General features: G+C 41.7%; 1 protein-coding gene across 1 annotated transcript in view; it reads left to right on the top strand.

Moving 5' to 3' along the window:
• TMEM132C (transmembrane protein 132C) overlaps positions 1–23,363 on the top strand; it is a 221,652-nt gene that overhangs the window by 167,851 nt on the left and 30,438 nt on the right. The gene's annotated exons all lie outside the window — the stretch shown is intronic.

Here is a 23,363-nt window from a genome sequence, read left to right as displayed (position 1 = left end):
AAAGCTTTCTTATGTTTGTTTATCTCATTTCTGTAGCTTGTGATAACACTTGGCTGAAGCCAAAATATACTGTGTTAACAGAATCCAGCCAGATGGGATACCAATGCAAAATTTGCTTTGCTAGCAGGATATTAGTAGATAAAGGGAATTTTCAGAGTTTTCTGTTAGCTAACGCTGCATATCCAGCCAGGGGGCTTTCTTCATTTAGGCATTAATCTCTAGCTGAGCTGATTACCTGGCAGTTCTCCTGTTCAGAGAGAAGAGTCACACTGACAAGAGAGAGGGTGATACTGCATCTACAGAGAAGTCAGAGCCCAGTCTTTATCTCCAGGCTCCCTGCGAAGAGCCGCCGGCACTGCATACAGAGAGTGGATCTTGGTCTATCAGCAAGGGTGGGTGCTTCATAAGCCTCTAGAGAGCAAAGTAGATTTTGGTGATGTAAGCATGGAGTGGTCCTGCCGCAAAACTGCTAACATCGAAAGTAAAATCTGGCAGGCAGAGTTTTTAAAGGTGGCCAAAAAAAAAAAAAGGGAAAGAAGGAGCTGCCCGAAGATACTGTACTGGAGTAGGGTGTAGGATCTGACTGAGGCTCTGCTGTTGGTCCGATGGGCATCCTAGCCAGCCTTCCAAGGGTGGAAGCAGCAAACTTGCTCAGTTTGAGTGTAACACAGAGGTTGTTTCTGACTCCCAGAGTAAAGCATGTCTCATGTGAGCTGTTCCAAACTTACGAAGCAAGAACAATCATATATCTTTTATTGCCCTATGCCTGATTACATTACAAAAAAGTAGCAAGACAAAATCAAGTGGGTCTTCAAAAGGTTAGTTCAATTGTTGCTGCAGTATTTTGGAATGAAAGAGATTAAAGAATTGACATTGTCAGTAAGAACTGAACCTAGAATTTTAAAAGCGCCTTATAGGACTCGAATCAGTGGAGCAAGTGGTAGGATAGAGCTGCTGAAAAATCAATGGAAATTCATCATGCAGAGGGTTTTAGGAGAACCTGTATTCTGTGTGCCTAACTACTGTGCTAAATAGTGTATACAGTGAGAAACAACAATGCCGTGATGCTGCTACAGTGAATACTACAGTGAAATATGAGGAGCAAGAGATACCAAAACTACTGGGCTGAGAATAAGTGTAATAACTTTTCCCCAGAAAAAAATAAGATGTAAATTTGAGATAAGTAGATTTTTTTCTGAGCTCAGAAGTTAATCAATCTGAGTAATTTTGGAGGACATTTCACCCTTCAAGGTATTTAGAGAGAAAAATGAGGCAGAAAAGTTAGAAAAATGTGGTTCTAACTGATTCTGTTGCTTTCTAACTCTCACATACCAGAATTTTAGTTAATTACTGTGGGGAAGGATACATCAAACATAGATCCTAGTCAGACATGTGTAATACCCTCGCTACAAGATCTGAAGTATGGCACTTGGTGCAACCGTCCACTCAGTATATCTTTTTTGCAGGCTAAATGAGGTTCTATATGTCTCATTCAAAGTATGAGATTAAATTTATATGTCCATCATTGAATAGCAATGATTAACTTAGGCAACATTTTAAAGAGGTAATGTCATTTATTGGACCATCTGATATAGATGGAAAAACATTGGTGCACTTCCAGGCACACGATCCCTTCTTCAGATCTCTTGACTCAATTAAATCACAACAGCTGTAAAATACTACAGAACTGGGGATTGTAAAATTCATCAAGAAGGAGAGTTAAATAAGAAAATAAAAATATTTCTTAAGGCAGAACAGAAACTATATCCTACTGTCTGCTGAGAGGAGGATCTACCCCAAAGATTTAATCTTCCAGTAGAGAAAATCTACTGTCTGAGTTGTGCCCTATTCTTGCATTTTTTATTTCATGTTACATGTTGCAGAATCAATCAGGAAAGTGCTTTCATAGGAGCTTAATTAATTATCTGCTAAGCTGCTTTTTAAAACCTCCTCAATTAATCACAAGTAACCTCAGAACTTGCCAATTAAGGTGTACAAGGTTGTTGCAACTTACTTTCCACATTTTCCTCAAATTTCTATCCTGTCATGAGCAAATGTGGCCAACTATATTGATTTTGTCACTTGGCTAGATTAAAAAACAAACCCAAAATTGTCCACATTTGTAGCCCACACACACATACTAATCCCACTGAAGTCTGTATGTTTGTGTTTGGCATGAGACCGTGTTTTAGGCAATTTATGAAGAGATTTCTTCTCATGCTTTTGATAATACATTTTTTTAATACTATGGAATTGTGCTTTGGGATAGAACAAGGTAGAAGACCTGTGTATAAGGTCATTGTTTGATGCCCATAAGGCACATTAATATTAAAAGAGAACTCCTTCATGGGAGGAAGATGGGGAATCGATGATTGAATATTTATGTAAGACCATCTGGGTCCCTGTGGGTGGAACTGAAGTAGTAGTCCTTCAACAGCAGGATAAACTCCCTCTGAATTAGTTTATCTCTTAACTGTCACTTGCATGACATCCAGGTATTTAAAGTGCTGAAGCATAAACCTGGTGTCAGGAGTCTGTTCTGAGACTTTGAGTCTGAATTCACTCCAAAAGACATTTGTCACCATGGGAAGCCATGCAACTTGCTCATCTATGCATATTCCCTCTTTAAAATAATACCACTACTAAATTTTCAGTGGGTCTTTCAGCCTTCATGTATCAGGCTCTGTAATCTATTGACAACTGCTTCCATGCAAATCCAAGCTGGAATGACTCTCAGATATTTCTTAAGGGCTGTTGCTGTGGTTTCACACCTCACGTGCTCAAACTTTGTCTTTTCTCCCCAGTTGTATCAGTGGGTCTAATAAAAGATATAACCTGTCTCTACACGTCCTGCCTTTCTGCTGATGTAAACTCTATCTTTTCCTTCCATAATATCATCCTGTGAACTGCTGGTTAACCGAAGTTCAGAGTTTTTATGTGGAGTACCCTGGCAGACCCAGCAGTGATGTGTCACTGAGGTTCTCCCCAGCTTCTCGCGAAGCAGTACAGTTCCACACATTCCTTTCACTCAGTGGTAAATGGTTTCATTAGGAAGGGCTTGGTTTGCGTATAACTTTCTTTATGTTCAGAACTCAATGTGTTGACAATTCTGCTGCAGAAGTGAACAGACATCTAAGATGCAGAGCTGTGACTCAGCCAAAACCACTTTTTGACATTTTTATGTGTGCTTGTTAACTTGCTTTCCGTTAAAATACAGGTGATCGAAAATTTAGCTTCCAAAGCAATGGTTATTTTATATGCACATTTATGTGTGCCATTCCCTAAGGTAAAGATTTTTTAAGGTATTTCATTGTAATGAAGTCCCTGTAATAATATTTTAAAATACGGACCTAAATAAATAGGGTTTTCATCCCTGCGCAGTCTGTGACTTCACACTGTAGAGCTCTGTCTCAAGGTCACAGACATCTGGAATTTTCACTCTTGTTAATCCTTCAGTCTTGAATGAAGCAGGGGGCAACGGGCACTGAGGATCTTTCCAGAAGATAAAATCTGAGGCCATATAAACACATCCATTTCCTGATTTTCTTATCACAAACAAACAAACAGATAATCTACATATCAAAGTTTTCAGCTGGCAGGTATTGTCTCAGTTTAATTGTGAATCACCTCCAATAAACGCAAGTTGAAGGAAATGTATTTGATGTAAAACTATTCTATTGCTATTAGTAATACTAACTGGGACAACTTGAATCAACTGTGCAGCCCTAAATAACACCATGAAGGCAAGAGGGTTTAGAGTTCAGTTACAACAGAGTGCTGGGTCTGAAAGACCAGAGTTACAATTCTCTGGTGTAACAGAGATTACTTCTGTGCCTGCAGTTTCCATCGTGGCAGGTTACAATTGTTTAAAAGAGGATAGCGTTCCTTCCTTTAGATTTATGGTGAATATAATGTCACTAAAGTTTGTGTCATTGCTCTATATTTACAGGCAATGAAGTCGGGAGCCTGCATGCCCGCTTATAAATTGGCCGCTTCCCACAGTGCGTTGAGCTGCGACTAGCAGCGCGTATTGATTAATCTTATCTGTTAAGAATTGGCTTTTTTGTTGTCTGCCCATCAGGAAACAAAAGCAAAAAAAAAGGATGAACTGTTGTTCATTATCTTAAATTGGTCAGAAGATGCAGACAACATAAAGAATTCAGAATGGCTCAACTTAACAGTGCCTTTTTAAGTCCCAGTCATCATTTCTACAACCACTGCACTTCTGCTTCTAGCTTCTGTTTTCTTTACTACAATCACATTCAGTCCTACCTTTTGCAGGAAATGAGAATGGATCAATAAGGCTATCTCAGCTGGCTGGAATTAATTTTTCCATTGGATCGAGTTCTATGTCATTTTCTGTGCAGCACAACAGTATGTATAATTTCCTCTTCCAGCATCCCTCATATCTGACAATGCTGTTGAATGGATTACTTGGAGATTTTTAAAATGCTGAGGAGAGATGGGGTCAGCTAGCTTCCAGATTTTTAAATATCTCTACCATGTAGAGAACTTCTGGTTTTCTTTGTTAGTTTTCCTGCCTGTAGCACAGCGAGATTAACATGAAGCTTAATATATACGCTTCTCAGCCTCAACAGGAGAGAAATCCTGTGAACCAAATGAAAAATTACAGGACAACAAGAATGTGCCGTGAGACAGCCAGTGACTCAGTTACTGGACGCCTGGTGTTGCGGTGGTACCTGCACACTCCCCTGGAAGAGGAGTGTCTCACGGCATTAACACTGCACAGATCGAAGGCAGACAAGTCAGAAACCTCTAGAAGATTCTCAGCCAGCAAGCCAGGCTGATGAAGGTCAAGATGTTGGTCAAGGTGGGATAAAACTGAGCTCCATGAATGGGAAAGGAGGGACAGCACAGCTGGCACTGGGACATAGAATCCCACTTCTGTCCTACGACAGCAGGCATAGGGATTCAGGATCCTTGACACTGATCACTTGTGCACGTTGGGAGAGTCCTGCAGTTCTGCTGACAGCACGGCACGGTGCAGGGCGCGTGGGGACAGCCCAGTGCCTCCGCACTCATCCTCAGCATTGCAAGTGAGTCAAGTCCACGTTCTGCTGCATATAATTTGGGTGTTGGTTCATACGGCATTGCGTTGTGTAACAGGTGAACTCGAGATTCTTTTGTTCCTGTGATTTATTGGGCAAGATTTGGGGTCTGCTTTAAGTATTGGTTCAGGTTTGTGATACTGCTCTATCAGAAGAAGACATCTTAAATAACTGTTTATATTTTAAATGAGAGCTGATTAAAATTCTGCTTGTTTGACATAACCAGAAAGGCAATTTCACAGCTGCCACACACACGTGAGCAGAGACCTCGTAGTAATGAGCCACCAGAAAGTGAGCACTGGACCCAGTTGATAGTGCTTGAAAAGGGCGTTGCAGGGCTGTGTATTTTGGTGCTGTAGCTGCTAAGGGCTGTATTCGCCCCACATGCCCTCTCCTGCCGCCTCCACTGCCAGATCAGATGGAGGAGAACAGAGAAGCACTTCTCAGCAGGAGCAATAGACCAATTTCAGAGGCTGATACTCCGCAAAAAATTAGCAGCTCAAACAGCACTGGAATGTGAAGGCAGAGGAGTTACTGGGTTTAGGTCTGTAGCGTGTATTCAGCGGTTCAGCCCCTGAGCAGAGCTCCCCCATGGCCAGCGATGGGAGGCATGTGCTGTGCCTGATGGAATCTCCTGCGGCACTGCACCTCGGCTGCAAAGGGTTTGGAAGAAATGTAAAGGGAGATGGAAGAACATTGCCCAGCTCTGTTCACGAGGTGCTGGCCGCGCTGGAAGGGGAATCAACCTCAGTAGTCCCAGTTGCTAGGTTCTGCCCTCTCCTATGGAAGTTAATATACCAGTTTGCATCTAAACTAGAGCTTTCTTATTAGCTTTAGCTAACAATCAATTGGCTTGACTTAACTGATAAATACAAGTCCAGGCAGTGCCCAAACTTTTTCCAGACAACGAACAGTTGTGGTTTACCCTAGAGAGTAAAATCATCTCCACCCTCTCGTGTTGTCACCTCAAAGGGATGACAGGCTGAGCAGCACCTGCCAGCACGGAGCAGGTGTGTTTGCAAACACAGCAGTTTCTCAGCCAACTTAAGCATTAAGTTGGTTAGCTGTGACCCATACCAAAAAACAGGAACAATTACTCTTAATTGGCAGCTTCTAACGATGATTTTTATCTGATCTTTAAAGAGAGTTCTAGTATTTCTGGGGAATACCTCATTCTTCACAATCCAGTGAGATACTCACTGAGCAGAATTGCGAATTGTTTAGGCTGAACTTTAATTAATGAGGTTCTGAGGTGCTCCAGCTTTGACAGTGCAACTATGTAGACAACAAGAAGATGCTTTACTCTAATGGAAGCTAATGAGTGAGCATGGGGAAAAAAATGACCAGGACTTTTATAAGCCTCGGTGTTATAATGAGCTACCCCAAGTATTAAAAAACCCAGCAACTTTCACCTTTGGTTTGTATTAGATGCATGTTTGCCTGCCCTGCTTCCAGTTTAGAGTTCATTATCCAGCCAGACGCTCATCACTAAGGATGTTTGTCATCGAATTCATTAGGAATCTGTACTTCAAACTCAGTAGTTCTGCTTGAGGTGGGTAAAGCAGGAGAGGGCTCAGTCCAGCCCTGGGGAGAAGGCTAGCGCCGTGTTGCTGCCACTTTCTCTTCGCCTGTGCAGCAGCTGCTGTAAAGACTGGGGGAGCAGCAGTGATGATGGGATTTGATCTATTCATAATCCCAGTATCAAAAGGGTACCAAGACTGCACCAAAGCCTGGACTACCAACTTTGGTAGCCTGAAACCTACTTTGCTACGCTGGAGGGGCTTACACAAAGGTCTTTCTGCGATGCCCAAGGTCTCCAGATTGATGCACATAGGCTAAATGAATTAACAGACCAAAATTTCCACACTGTGGCGGTGGCCCTATTGCTGTGATGTGTGATTTAGACCATAGTTAAACTGCAGGGCCTGGCAATGTACTTTGGCACAGACAGTGAACCTATCAAGATTGTTTTTCCTGTCAGAAACAGATCACGCCTAATATTTAAAGGACCAGCCCCATAGCATGGGCATCAGCAAGCCAGCGGGCTGGTGAGAGTGGGAATTTCAGCAAGTAAATGGAAACAAAAGTAACACTGACATTAATTTTAATCAGGTCCTAGTCATCTGATTTGTCCTCTGTATTTTTTTTTCTCTTAGCAAAGCTGATTGTCTTTCTGCAAGATTTGTTACCTCACAGAACAATAATACAGGCTGTAATGGTGTAATTTATTGCTGCAATTTGCTTTTGGAAATCCTCTATTAGTGAAAAATAGCAACAGCGCAGTTTTATTAATTACAGCACTAGAATATTGAATGCTGACTGTCACTAGCAGGATTAGTGACTGTGTTGTACTCGGCTCTCCGAGGCCCTATAGGACCAGAGCTTTGCGTGTTTTGGAGGTTGTGAAATGAGTATTTTGATTAAACTAAATTAGTGTAGAAAAATAATTCAAGTTCACTGGAGAGTTTGAGAAAGTGATAGAGGGAAACATTAGCCTGTAAATTCAATATTGAAAAACACCCTGGCGCGTGCTGTGCTCACCTACAACGTGGTTCTGCAGCACAGCCCCTTCCTCTGTGCCTGCTGCCCCCCAACTGCTACTGACGCTTCAAACCTCCAGTTTTACTCTCTCTCAGTATGCCAATCCAGGGAGAAATACTTTATCTCTTTTTCTCTTTAATGTGGAAATGTTTTACCTTGGCATAACGCTTCTATTTTCATGTGCATAAACCAGATTTTACCAGGATGTAGCTGGGCAAGGAGCATGTGGACAGAATCACCTTGTGTGATTGAAAGGTGGATTCTCTTGCTCTTGTGTTCTGAAACAGTGCACGACTGAGTGAAATCCAAAGGGCTTGCTATAACCTCTTTGTGATCTTGAGTTCTCGTTTTGGAGAGCTAACAGAAGGTGGAAGGCCTCCTGCTGCATATATTATGTCAGCAGCAGAAACCAAAGTGATCAGTCTAAGACCTGGATGTACTTTGGAATCATTTTGTACAGGGTACTACGTGCATGTGTGCCAATAGCAAGAAGTTTTTCTATGGCTTGAAGCTTTGATTGAGCCAGCGGAGAAGACTATGTTTTAGATTCTGGATCAGGGACAAAATGTCAATTGCAAGCATTGAAAAGCAGTGACTAACAGTGGAGCTGCCAGCTGGCAGGAGGGATCCTGCGGCATATGTTTTAAGAATGGCTGGAAGCTTCAGGATTGAGCTTTGTGTGGTAATAAGTCAGTCAGTGGAGATTCAGTAATTCCTCCTCGCTGCTCTTACCTCATTCAAATTATGGGCCACTCATTAAGCACGGTGAGACTCTGACACGCAAAGACAGGAATTGTCTGATGGAGGGAGCGCCGCCTGTCTGGAGTTATGTTCTGTCTCCTTTGGATCTTTGGTAGCACTCAGGGCCACAGGAGTTCACTCACCGTTAAAGTGGACACAGTAGTTAATATTTCCCGTGTTACAATGCAAGTATTTGGCTTACAGGGCCATTCTGTATGGCTGGTTCTTTATAAAGGAAAATGCCGATCTCCCTTACTCAATACTGGCACTGTTCTAGTCCTGAAGAATAGAAATATAAGTGAAGGAAGGTTTGTGGCTAGAGGTAATGTCTTTTATTAGGCCATCCAATAAAGTTAGAAAAACCAGCCAAGCTTTCAAGCACACAAATCTTTTTTTCAAGCCTCTTTTGGTGTTGTGAGTTAGAGATGCTCAGATAAGGATAATGGTCACTGTGGTTGCTCCAGGTTATACTAACAAATAAAATACTGCTTTAAACAAATGGATTTGATGCCTTTGTCCTTCATATCACTGACTTATACAATGATCATAGCAGCCTATTTCAAGGATGCTTCTCTAGCCATGAACCTCTAGCCAGTATGATCTTGCAAAGGAACCCCTGAAGGTAAAATATGTTTTTGCTGGAGCAAGAGGAAGATAATTGCATCAGTGATTATACTTTATATATACTTCATATATTTACTTTGTCTCCTTCTAGATATATGCTGGGATTAGTTCCTGTATATTATAAGGCCCAGCAGTCTGTTAGACATGTCTGATTAATAATTTAGTTTTCCTGTGTCACTCATCTTTTTAACTGTAGTAAGTTTCTGATGTCTGTGCAGTGTCAGTTCTCACTAATGCAATAATCTTGTTCCTGCCCTCTGTGTGCTTTCCTTATGTGGACCTGCTATGAAGTCAGTGAAATCAATAATCTATTTGAAAAAGAATAATAATCTAAGAGGCAAAAATAGGAAATAATAATTACTATTTTCTGCATTTATATTACTGCATTTTCACAGCAGTTTCATAAGAATCTCTGTTGTGCCTGTCACAGATTTTGCTTATTGAAAATTAAAACTGTACAGCCAAAATAAGAAAAGATCAAGTAGAAATTTTCTTTTGCTGATTTCAAAGTAGAATGAATTAAATGGAAATGATTTAGCAGAAGCTGCCTGCTGCACTCCCACTGTGGTTTAAACAGGGTTCTGACATCCACGAACTTGAGCCAAGTGCTCATGTGCACTCCACAGCCAAAAATTGAGGGCCTTAAGGAATCTGTAGAAGATGAATACTGCCAATTAGAAGGAGAAAGTAACTCATTAATAATCCGTGACATATTAATCTACACAAATAAAACAAGTTCACAACCCTCCACGGCAGCCATAAAAATCATCGGTGTATCAAGCAGTACCCCAGTTACTTAAAGCAAGAAATTGTCCTTGGGACTTAATTCTTAAAGTCCATAAAGCATTTAAAATTGCTTCACCCCAGCTACAGACTGCATGCCACCCCACACTGCGACCAGCACTGTGCCATTCCCTTGAAACACTCAGGCCAGATAAGATTTTACCTTGATTTTCTGAACTAAACAGTTTATTCATCGTCAGTGTGGCTTGTAGCACTATGTACAATGTGGTTCATATTCAGGAGAAACTGGGGGCTCTGCCTGAAATTCCAGGAGTTTTGATAGGCTTCGCTAGGCGCCATATTTTCATTGACTGTGCAAAAGTTTCTCCCTCTACTGTGAACACATGGAGCCGGGGCAGCTGCCCCTCTGTAAACAGGGAGCTGAAGCACAAGGGCGGCAGGTTGGAAGCTCAACTTGCACAAGTTAATTCAAGGAGAAGAAAGAAGGAGGTGATCCAGGTGCTTACATATAGGTGTCTGATACCACTGAAGGTGCTGCAGAGACTGAGCCAGCCACCCAGGGCTACCAGGTATGGCACAGGACCTACAGGAGACCTGTGCCCTTACAGAAGAGCACCTGGAGGCCAGGCATAGTACCTAAGAGCGTGGGAATGTCTCTCTGCTCTTGGGCACTTCAGTCTTCTCCCAGAGCTGCACGTTGGGAATCGGATCTGTTGTGAAGCACGGCCCCAGAGATGCCATCTTTTTCTTTGCCTGTAACTATGTGGAGATCTGCAGCATATAGTTTAATTCATCGAACTGTACATCCTTGACAGCTTTTCCTGCTACTACACAACTATACAACACTACAAACTGAAGCAAAGAAAAAATGTACATATATGCAAACGTCAGGCCCTCTCTGTAAAGCTCCTTTGAGCCGTTCTTGACTCCCATCATTCAGAAACCACGTTAAGGTTTGCATCCTTGCTACCAGCGTGACTTCTTGCAGCTATCACACACCATGTCTCTGCAGCCTCCACCCATGTCAGTGACGATGCAGGTTTCATGTCAACCACAGTGAACATCTGCAACACATTAAGGGATGAACTCAACAACAACCAAAATATCTCTGTGATCCAGATCATCACTGAGTGATGGAAACATCTTGTATCTGTCATCTCTCAGTAGTATAACAGCCAGTCAAATTGGTCACTTTTGCTGGGAGGAGTAGGAACCCAGCCCTTCAGGAGAGGTCAGCGGAGGGCTGTAGAAGTGCTTGGGTCTGACTAAAGAAAGCACGTTAGGGAGGACTCTGTAGGGTTTACTCCGTATTGCTGATCAGAATGGGCCTCGGCTTTACTGAAGCCACTGGCAAAATCACTGCTGGTTTCAGTGGGGTCAGGTTTTAAGAAAATTGCAAAATACTGACAGTAAGAAATACCTGGGATAGAAATGTGCTACATATAAAATGAAAAGCACTGCCTCTGTCTGCCTAGAACCAAGTATGTGGCTTCTGTTAACACAGAATGCATCGTAATCTTCTTTCTGCTGTACTTGTGTATGTATTTGTGTGCATATAGATTACTCACATATATACATGCAGTGTGTAATTGTGTGTGCATCCATGCATGTGTCCTATTACGCCTGTATATTTTCAGCCTGCAACTGTCTATTGATTACAGTTATTACAGCAATATTATTGCAGATATATAGGCAACTATATAACAGGGCCGCAGGTTTAATTGAAATGAACATGGGAAGAAGTTCAAATTGCTAATGAAAATTGCCTTTTTACTACCAGCTATATTCCCACAGCCATCACAGACTGGAGGCATCACCAGAGCTGTGCTGGTTCTGCCTAATGGCAGAGCAAACCTGATTTACCTGGGGGTCTATTTCCAAATAACTTCCTCAGACTCATGGAAAAGGAAAGTAAATGAATGACAGACCTTGAGCCCAGAAAATGCCCTTAAATTGAATTTTTTCACGTATTAGTCTTTTTGCAACAAAAGAGAACTGTAAACAATGAAATTATTTCAGCAAGAAAATATTATATGGCTCCATCCATGGCTGCTTAAGCATCCATGAACTATTCCATTACAAGATCACCAGGTGGCTCTTGCCTTTCTCTCCCATTCAAGCTTTACCGATATTCCCACTCCCATCTGTGATAAACTTAATAGGATCATTCAGCAACGGAGCAAACATGAGAGGTGTTCATCATAGCTGAAGGCTGTCTCAGACAATTATTCCTTAGATGTTTGAGTAAATGAAAAGCTATTTTTGTGATTACAAAGGAAAAAATGTGTTGCAGTTTCCGAGGCCAGTTTATTGACGTAGCTTTTGGTGTCCGTAACAAATATTTATCCTTTCCTAGGAGTACTGTAAGTAGCTACAGTCACCAAATTAATGCCCTTAATATGTTTCTCTCCACTCTATTTTCCAAGCACGTGGCTAACTCTTCTAAGAATGATCGTTAGGTAAAAAATCATATATATGAGTATGTGCTGTAAATGTTGCCCTATGTCTACTATAGATGAAATATGTGTAATTTATGCACTGCATAAATGTGTAAAACCATAAATTTTCAAGAGAACTTAGGACAGTTTATTGTTTGTATTCATCAGGTGTAAGTGTCTGTGTAAGTATCTGTAAGTATACTTATATCCATAAGTAGCAGTGCTCTGAAACAACAGCAGCAATGGTTAAGTATGGCAGTCGCAGAATAAGGGCTTTTAACCTGTCACTGCACAGCTTTTCATCTGTTTGCATCTTCTGCGCTCAAAATAGCTAGTAATGATGCTGCAGTTGGAATATCTCAGGTAGTCACTCACATTTCAACTCATAACTACAATTTTTTCTCTCTAGGTAATGGGTTTCCTATGTAAGTGCATTAATTTCTGAGTCAATTTAGCAAAATGCTGAAAGTAAGGAATGAAATTTCACGAAGGGGAGCAGGTAGTTTCCTGAGTTACACATACACATCTTTTACAAAATCGGGGGTGTTGTTTCTTTATGTCTAAGTATAGAGAAATAAAATGTGGGCTTCTGCTTCCCATCTTCTCCAGTCACCTTTATGTCCTTATTCTATATTCTAAGTGGTTACAGAAGGATGAAGTGTGGGCTTCTGCTTCCCATCTCCTGCAGTTGTCATTAAAACTTTTTCTCTGTTTTTAAGTGGTTCCAGAGCTGTTTCCTTTGAAGTCAGCTTCAGTTACGGACTCTTCCTCCACACAGCAGGAAATATCACCTTTCTTTGAAAATAGATGTTGGCCACTGGATCCTGACGTATCTGTTGTAGTCAACAGAAACCAGCGGCAGCTTTGGTGTAACACTCGTTCTGTCAGTGAGCTGTCCCCATCTGAACAGAGTGTCACAGCTCCAACAGAACAGAGAGGCCCCCAGCCAGAGGCTCAGTTGTTGTTGATACGCGTCGATTATGATAGACACTTTAAAAAGACAAATTGTGCACGTTTACAGCTTTAAAGATCGTAAAGGAAGGCACAATCAAGCATGAAAACGTTCAGTTCATTTTATTTCATGTCCTTATTAATTTGCATTCTCCATCACCTAGGGGGTTAGGTTATCTAATAAGATCATCTTGTCAGAGTAATTTAGGGTGGTAGGAAGGTTTGAAGTTATTTTTTGAGGACTTGATTCATGAAAAAAGCGGTGTTGAATTCAAGTGGAATACATTGCCATGTGTGAGCTGAGTGTGTTCCTCTGCCTGCATCCAGCGGCGTGAGGGACCTTGTGGCAGGTGGGAGGAAGGAGTCTCGGCGACTGTGCCCCCGCAGCCTTGGGGGAATCCGTCCGGTGTCTTTTTCTTTGCAGAAAGTTTGCTGCCTGTTGCTGCTGTTGGGAATGCTTCTCCAGCATGAATTAGTCTGGTCCCTCACAATTTAGGTATCTGGATCTACTGAGCTCCTCCAAGGGTGCAGGTTCCCTAAGGCATCCGTAAGCGCTGCTTTAACCCTCTGTGGGAAAAGGACTCTGCGTTTCTCGTCCCACCTTGCTGTATGCTTAGGTAAAGACAGGTTTGAAGATAAAAGAAAACAAAGGGTTTATAAATCAAAAATTTGGAAGAGCCATAAGGGATCAAATTGACACCCACTAGTTGAAGTGGTATTTGGGGGTCCATACTTTATAGAAAAAAGGAATTTGATTTTTTGTTTTGTTTTGTTCTGAGATAACATTGGGGCTATATTTTTCCCAAAATGTTTTTGGAAAATAAAATGGAAAAAAACCTAGAACACTTCAATATTTTTGAAGTATTTTATTCAGCAAGAAAACCAAACCCAAACTGTGTCAGATGGCGTGGGAATGATTTTTCTCATCCCTAGATCTGTTCAGAAAACCACAAGAATCAGTTATTCACCAAGATGTTCTGAGAGTCAGTTGATGGTTGCTCTTTTTTCCTCCTTGGTGTAGAAACAGCCTCTTATTATAGTCACTGATCAGCATATTGAGATCCAGCTCTCACGGAGCCAGGATGGAGTTACTTTTCTAGAAGTAGTAAGTACAGGTAGTATTGATATTCAGGCAGTGGAACTTTACTGGTAGAAATATTAATGGAAGCGCTTGGATCCTGATTCCACAAGGGAGAGGAGATAAGATTTCTTGGTTAGTCTCAGTGCCTGTGGCAAACTATTACAGCTCCTAAATCAAGTTTTGAATGGTATTGTGAACTGCATATGATAAACTTAGTATAACAAATACAGTAAAGTTAATATTTACTTCTGAAACAGATTTCTTTAAAGCAATCTGAATTTGATTCTCCGTTATTCAGAAGTGGAAGAATTGGCAGAACATTCAGAGGTGTTACACTTTTCTGGACCTACTGACTAATAAGTTTCTTCATTCCACGTAGTTTCAAACCCATGGGAAGCGAAGAGGCAGAGACGGGTTATCCCTCTTCAGCAGATCACAGAAAGCAATCTTGTCTGCTGGTATAATTGCTGTTCCCATAAGCTGTGAAGAAAGGGCATTCATTAGACCACAGCTTGAAGCAAAATGTTTCTTACTGTCCTCTTTGGAGGGTTCAAAAGCAGGGTGTGTCTGTTGCTCGTTCTTCTGCTAGCCAAAATACTGTTTGCAGACTTGGAAAATGAGAAGTTTATGCTGGTAAGATTTTACTTTTTTATTCAAAATTACAATCAATAAAAAGTGAGAGCCTGTTGTCATAATAACCTGGGTAGAGTCCAGACCTTTGTACCTGACCTTAAGTCGATGTGGCCTTCATACCAATACCCAGATCTGGTCAATGGCTTTATAGCATTTTTTCCATCATTTTACATCACTAACTGTAAACAGAACAAAGCAATTAAAGGTATGGTTAATTTTGTTCAGTTGCTCCAGTCTCTTCTTACTTCTTAAAAGAGGTGCTCACTTTTGAGTGATGATAGAATTACATTTAGCAATGCAGCTTGCATCTGCTAAATCAGAGCAATCATTGGCTATGTTCCCTTTTGCATGTTTGAATGCTAACAGGGTAAGTTCACTGCAAGGAAAGTGTGGCTTAGTCATCCAAGGATCCGAAGATATTTTTTCTCTATCTGTTAATATATTCTATATTCCCCTTTTCTGTCTGCAGAGCGTAATTTATCTGGACTCAAAAATTGCACTAGCAGGGTATTTGAAAACCATACAAGCAGGGAAGAAAATGGAGTGGTTTGTTGCTAATGTAAGGGACCAGTAATTAAGATTTATCTCAATATGGAGACTAAACAAACAGAGACGATGATGGATTAAAAAGACATCACTTTTGCAGAACACTTAAGTTTGCATTTTGAAAAGACACTCAGATCTTTGTCACAAATTACATGATTCACGAAAACTACAGGGAAGATTGTGCTGGGCCCAAGACATTCCCATCCCAGCTGAGCGCCATTTGCTTTCTCTCCTTCTGGCTCCAGGAATCTGCCACTGTTTTCCTTGCAGTGGTCCAGCCCCAGGAGAAATGGGTGAGGGGCCCCAGCATAGCCTGTGCACTGATGGGCTTTACCTGTGTACTGTTGATGGTCAAAGCCACTCTTCTGGGAGGTGAGAAATGTGAGTCTGAATCCCTTTCTTATGTCCCTCTTCCCATATTTCCTCCATTTACCTTCTTTAAGATTCCTGGAGACCCACAGGCATCATGTGGACCAAGGTCTTCAAGCAGATGTTGTGAGCTAGGGACAGAACTGTGCCAGCATCCACCTTTGGGTCTTTCCATGGGTGGTGTTTTATCAGGGTTTGACTTCTGCATTATTTGTTCCTCAGGACAGATATTGTCCTTAATTTTTGTGCCATGTATGTTGTTGGCCATTTAACAAAGATTTAATAACGAGAAGATACCTCACAGTGCTGTCGTGTGTTGAAAGTAATTAGCATCCGAAAGAAGCTTTGAGGTTCTTTGTTCTACTATCCTCATCAGAAACAGACTGCAGAAATGGCAACTTTTATTGAATAATTCTGTTTCTTATGTAGATTTATGTAGATTTTCAATGGTCTAATTTTTCACCACTGTTAATTTGTTCATTAGTTTCCATTGTCCTTGGTAGTATGGACCTGAAGAGTCCTGGGGTACCTGGAAACCATCTGGATCTATGTTTGAATACTGAGGGATGCTGTTAAGTGAGCAGGTTGTCCCCCTTTGGTTTTACTGCTCAATGGCATTACCCCGTTTCTTTTGCAATGTGATATTACTCACGAAGTAAAAGTCCTCAAGGTACAAACTGAGGAATGAAGCAGAGCAGGATTTACATATGGTGGGCCAATAGCGCTGGAATCAAGTGAAAGAAAAAAGCAAAGAGCAACCCAAAATCCAACCCTGCCGTGGAGTGAGTCTGCCTCAGGGAGGTCCTCAGTCGTGCAAACTCCTTGGTCTGTAGAAATGCTCCTGTTCTTCTGGAGCGTGTGCTAAGAATGTAAAAGCAGAATGTCAGCTTCTTTCCTTTCTGTCTGTGGATGCGGAGTGTCAGAGAATCCAGTTGGCAGAAAGCACAACGTATAATTTACTTTTAATCACAGGATTATGTAGATAAACAGAGTCTGATGCCTAACAATGTTATTTCGTTAATCAGCTGTAATCTTAGTAGTATTAATAACTCAAATCTACCACCACTGTGTTACCAGACTCGCAAATCAGCACAACCGTTGCCTGCAGCGCAGGGCAGCTCTGTGCATCACGCTAACCAGGGTGCCCTGGAAACTTGTGATGCATAACTTAGTGCTCAGTGGCAGACTATTTATGGTGTCCACAACTGGCGTATGTGGAGTTTACTTTATATCTCCATCTTCTTCTCCTGTAAATGTGTTGCCAAAGTGTCACTGTTCATCAAGGGTGATGGGTTGAGCACTGGCTGGAAGTGCAGTGCAGCTCCTGGAGCTTTCCTGCATAGGCATTCCCCACTGATTCAAGTGCTGTCAGCAGCATGCAGGGGCTCGCTGCTTCTGTCCTGTTGCCGTAAGACAAATACTGGTTTGATTTTAAGGGAGGCAGTGCCCAACTGCCTCTTCTCCAAAAACTTTTTCAAGAAACTTTCCCTATAAATTAAAACCTACTTGGCTTTTCTGTGTCACTCCTTCAGGTCTACAGCATAGGTTTGCTACTCAAGAGGTAGTGTGTTTGCATGGGAGGAAAATCTTAATGCTAAGCTATGATTAACATCGTTCTATGAGATTCCACTTGCAGAGTTTTCAGCCTCTAAACAGGACCATTCTCATGACCTCAGGCTCCCATGGATTTCTCTTGATAACACCATCTAATCGGATTTAGACTTTAATTAAACAGCTGTCACTTTGCTTCCTCATTCTCCCGCAAATTAAGGTTGAATTAGTTCCTAAATTAGTCATGGCTGAATGCTTGCCTTCTTAGAACTGAGAGGTTGGATGAACATAAGGTTTGCTCTTTGGCTAAATTCAAGCAACTAAGGCTTGCATTCTGCGTTCTTGCTCTTTGCACAGAGCTCCCACTGACATCGGTGGAAGTTCCCTGACTGAAACAGGGATGGAATAAAATGTGAGGTTCCTGCAGATTCAACCACAGTGTTACCTGTCTTCAAATGTAAGCACATGCTTCTTCTCAGCTCTGGCTGGCATACATTCGCTTTATGGATGTTATTTTCCCTTTCTCAAAAAGGTCTTGATTTTGCTGAAAACCAGTTCTGCTAAGTTTATTGTGAAGCACAATGAGTGCAGCTGTGGAAGAAAATGTGTAGACCAATTCTACTGCTAGTGGACTTTACCTAAATTAACTCTGATGTAACCGAGACCAGAGTATGAATAAAGTTTATTGTAACATCAGCTCCAAGCAGGACAGCTCAGTCTTCCTGCAGAACGGTGATACTGGCATCAAATTCTGCTTAATGGTCTCACTGCACTCAGGTCTCAGTGCGATACAATGCAGTGGGATTCCCTGCCTGACACCAATCTCACCACTTTCCTTTGAAATGCCAGTTCTTTTCCTGACCTACTCAAGTGTAGTAGCAAGACTTGTAACTGTGGTGACTTGATACAGGCACACCCAGATGAGTGCCAAGCCACTAGGCTGCCAGAACCCACCGGTTCTAGCCTGTGGGCTTCTTAATTAATTTTATATTTTTTTTCAAATCAAGAACACAGGGACGTGAATGGGAGTACCTCTTTGTCCTAACTAGTTACACTTGAGTCACAGCTTATCAAGTGCACATCTATAAAGAGGTGTGCAAGCCACCCAGCCCTCTTACTTTATTTGTTTATCTGGGGAAGGCAGATGGACAGTAGAAGTTGCTCCTGCTATGAAGGTTTCATACCACACTTGCTGCATACATATTCCAGCAGAGAAACTTCTCTTTATCTGTAGGAGGTATCCAGTTGTGACCCCAGGGCTTCATTCCCAAAGTCACTGAAGCATGTTGAATGAAGGTTTGGGTAGAGGAGGTACAATTCTGTGTCCTTGATGCAGAGTCTGACGGTTCAGGTCCTTTGCACGAGGCTGGGGTTTTGAGCAAGCAAACACAGTGCTGGTTGGAGCTGGGCTGGTACAGAAGATGCCATCTAAGCTGGGAAAGAGTAGGTGTTTTGTTAGTGGATAATGAAAATGCTGTGTTGGGTGAAGACAGTTACTCAGTTCTGTTTAGGAGATCTAGCTAGCCTCAAGTAAAAATTTACCAATACTTTTAAAAGTAATTTCTTATTTTTTCTTATTTGCTTATTATTTCTTATTTTTCTTATTTGTTAACTAAATATGTTTAAATAGTAATTATTTCCTTCATATGCTGTATTCATTGAAGGGATGCCCTGGTAACAGGAGAGAACTGCCTTAATCGGGACGTTGTCGGTAGTTCTTGAAGGCCAACTGTCTCTGCACTATCGGTCAGATGTTGGGATTTGGTCATTGTGCTGCAAAGATAGTTTGAGGCTTCCAAAGAAGTTCAGGACTCAAATCTCCCTTCTGCGTCAATGAGAATTACATGTGTAGTTCTCCGTTTTGACTTTGGAAATTACAACCCTTGCTTTTTTAGAGTTGTAATACACTTACAGAAGCTCCTTTCCAACCCGGATATTGAAGCTTACTTATAACTCATCCTCCTTCTGGTTTTTATTTTTTTGTTGGGTTTTTTTGTTGGGTTTTTTTTTCAATTTACTTTACACTACTTTCCCCATTTTTTAATTTATTGGGAACAGGTCCAAACATTGCTATCAGATGCTTTCAGTCTTTTGCCACACAAGAGAAATTTGATTTTAAAACTTTAGTTGCTGCCTGCACAGAAAGTAGATTAGTTCTTGGGGGATTTTAAAAATTAAAGAATGTGGAAATGGACAAGATATTGTGATTTTGAAAAGTGCCTACATTTTAAATGAGTTCTTAGTCTCTCTAAAGGTTTCTCCGTAATCTTGGTTGTATACTCCCAAATTAGCTTGCAAATGGGATAGTATATTGCATTTAAAAATAAAATGTAAAAATCATCACCTAGACTACCTAGCATATTTCCTGGTCTGATGTGAGAACAAGTGTTTTCTTAATGTTGCTGGACATACCCTTAAGATTCAGCTACTGTTTCTGCTGATCAGTGGCGAATGAAGGGTGTTCCAGGAGGTGGCAGAGTGCCAGGAGCAGGTTGGGGTGCTGAATCGGAGCCCTTGGCTGCAGCGCACACTCGGAGCGCTCAGTATTGCCGAGCAGACAGACAGACAGAGGTCTGTTTAAGCTCCTTTTACTTTTATGAGTTTCAGTTCAGCTTTTGAGGAGTCTTGGACCATGGAGCCTTTCATACATCATTTAGGGTTTTCTGCCTAACAGCTTGTGTATGGGTGCAGACAATGGGTCAATTCTCCGTTAACATTAAAGCCTGTGGCTTTATTGCAGCAATATAAAGGAGACACAGAGGAGGCAGAAGTTATGCCATAAGGCTATTCCATATGCAGGGATATAGGACACACATTTTTCCATTTTAGCTCTAAACAAAAAGACAATAGAATCAAGACTTGGTTCTTTGGTCTTTTTTTTTTTTTTTTTTTAATATCACAGTTGAATAGCATAGGGCACTCACAGACTGAGGAAGGGAAGTGGCCGGTTTGAAAATTGCTTTTAACGTAGTGTGTAATATATTAATTGCTTATACTTCAGTATTTCTTAGTCTGTAGAATAGCAATGAGTTATGACCGCTTTCAGTGGAGATGAAATTCGAAGGTTTCTATCTCTGCTCGAAGCTGTAGCTAGGTGGCTACCAATTGCTTCCCAGTGCTGGGGATCTCTAACGATTGTGGTGGTACTAGCTATGAAGCCATTAGTTAATATCTACGACGTGCACATCATGAATTTGAAATTCCTAAAGTTCGTATTGGGATGCAGAGAAGGGATGTAAAATTTCAGTAGCCTAGTATCATGAGAAATGCTGCCTTTTACAATTTTGGGGGCAGATGCATCTCTGAGGTAATTAATCAAAATAAATTCATTCAGATGCACACTACTTCCTTTAATGAAACCATTAGCAAAGGGCAGAAGATTGAGGTTTCTAATTGCTGATAATGGGCCGATAGTCAGATTTTCTGTCTTCTCTTCAGAAAGGTCTTGGAAAATTTGCAAAGGTTTTTTAACCTTTGTAATAATAGCTTTAGATCAAAGCCACTTAGAATTCAGATGCACCAATAATGACCTGTTGGGAAGAGGGAAACAGAAGTGACAGATGATTACTTCCCAATTGCTGCATCAGCCCTGCTCTGTATCGTGCGGAAAGCGGGGGTATCCACGACATGTCCCTGTCAGGCTGTCCTGGTTTAAAGGTGTAGGTCATTTTCTTTTGTCCAGTGAAGAAGGATCATCTTACTAAAGCTGGGTGAAGCAGGGTAGGATTATTTTGAATACAAGACATGTAGGTTATTGCCTTATCATTCAATTCTGAAAAAACTGAGACTACCAAGATAGAGGGGTGGAGGGATCCTTGAGGGTCACCTGCTGCTTTGCCTCTTCTGCTTGGCTCATCCGACCCCTGTTAGTGCTGAGTGATGTGTATAACCGCTTCTTCGGAGATCGTTTAGGCCACGCTGTGCATTTGTTCTGCCCCAGACAACCTATCCCATCAATTCTCTGTCATTATTTTTATAAAAAAAGATTGCCTTAATGTCAACCAAGTCTTCCTTGTTGCAGTTTAAGTCCATTACCTCAGGCCCTATCCATGAACATGAAAAATAGTTTATTCTTCCTCATTTCTTGAAAAATTTTATGTGTATGGAGACAGTAACCGTCTTTCCCCATAATCTTTTCTAGGCTAAACAATCCTAATTCTTTCAGTCACTCCTCATGGATCTTGTTTTCTACTCTTTGATTTATTCTCCTTATTCTTTTTTATTTCTTTTCACTTGCAGAAGTTTTCCAGGGCAGTTTAGCTCTCAAAATCAGATGCAGCCCTGCAGCTGGGGCCCGGTGGTGCTGAGCAGGGCTGCCTCGCGCCTCGGCATGATAAGCCTCTCTATGCACTTCACTGCGCGGGAGGCTGCTTCGGTTTGTTTGGGTTCAGATTTTTAACAACAGTGTGCAAATTGCTGAGTTCCGTTCCATTTGTGATCTACTCCAGTCCCCAAATGCTTTTCTGAGAGCAGCTTTTCCCCTTGAATCTTTTCCACCCTGTGTTTCTAGCATTTGACCTATGGAAAAGCAGCTTGCATGTAACTTTACTGGATCCCATTTTTTTAAACCCTGTCTCCAAGACTGGATTTGAATCCTGACCTCTCGTGTTCCCGTGGTGGAGGCTGGCGCTTGGCCGTGGCTGGTGGTGCAGCCAGCGTGATTCAGCACGGTGCCGCTGGCAGCCGGACCATCGCCGGGGGGCTGGGAGGGGGCTGCGCTGGGCTTCTGCTGGTCCGCAGGGTGGGAGATCAGCCCAGCATCCTCACGCCTGGTGGTCTCCTCTGCCGGGCTTCCCGCTTATCTTCTCGCCTGTTTTCCTTAATCTTTGACTTCACGTTGAGGCCACTGATGACTGGGACTGCAGCCATGAGCAGAGCTGAGCTGCAGGGAGTTCTCCTGGCGCTCAGGCGGTTCGTTGCAATGTAAACCTGGGTGATGAATTTGTTCTGCTGCGTGTGGCACAGAAGTTTCACTTCATTGCATAATCAGATCTGTGTTCTTATCTGCTTGGCAGTAGTGCAGGGCTTGTTTCAGTTTTTGTTTTGTGTGTATGCGATTTTCTGATTTGGCTTGAGCTTCATAAATTACCACTAAATGCAAATATGGGTAAATCTGCGAGCCACAGAATATGTTTTATATCTGAAACTCATTTCTATGTATGGGATTTCTTTTCCTCTGAACCTGTCCCTTTAAATTAGATTTCTCTATCAGTAATACGTATCCGTTGCTAAGAAAAAAACTGGATCTGAGTAGAATAATTTCAAAGCAGAGCTGAGATAGCCTGAAAAGATGTCCTGTCATTTCCACAAACTCTCTTGCTGCTGCTTTGCCCTGGAGTCTTCGGTTCGCAGTGTTTAACACTCAGAGTCACAAAAAATAAGGCTTTAAGGGATCAAGGCAAAAGATTAATTTCAAAGGACATACAGCACTTCCAGTAGCCAAATACACAATAGAAAATAGGTTGAACCTGCTTTTAGGAGAGCCTGCATGGGTTATTCAGTGCTTGCTGCTTTGGAAGTCTGCAGGCAGAGGAACAGTTGGGTTTGATACTGAGGTTTTTTCACAGATGTTCAGATCTGCTCCTTTACATCTGTTTCTGGACTTATCAACATGCCAGCACATGGAAATAAATACTTCTAGAGCAAAATGTTAAGTTTACATGACAGTTAAGGTCCAAAAGCCATGCATTTCACTGCAGTGCTCTGTTGCTCAGAAATGCCAGGTACCTGGCAGAATTGGGGGGTGGGGGCTCTACCTTTGACAGTCAGGAGTTCCTGAGAATGACCTGAGACTTTCCAGTAATATTATTTGTAAATCTGGCTCTGATTTACCGTGTTGAGTAGCTTTGTTTTCATATTTGGAATAAGAATTATTTAGGGTTCTTACTTTTCTAGAACAGTCAACGTTCTTTAAGAATTTTTTTTAAGTTTGGTGGGTTTTCTTATGAGAGCTGTAGGAGAACCTGAGAAATAACAAGTTGAAAGATGAAAAAATCTGACCTAGATTTCAAACTCACTAAACTTGGATTGAATACAGTATCAGTGCCCCATTTTGCTGCAGTTGACATCAGTGGC

Source organism: Falco biarmicus, chromosome 1 (assembly GCF_023638135.1).
Source record: "Falco biarmicus isolate bFalBia1 chromosome 1, bFalBia1.pri, whole genome shotgun sequence".
In the NCBI taxonomy this organism is placed as follows: Eukaryota; Metazoa; Chordata; class Aves; order Falconiformes; family Falconidae; genus Falco; species Falco biarmicus.
The sequence above is the reverse complement of the archived record's forward strand: the minus strand, read 5'-3'. Positions and strand labels throughout refer to the sequence as shown.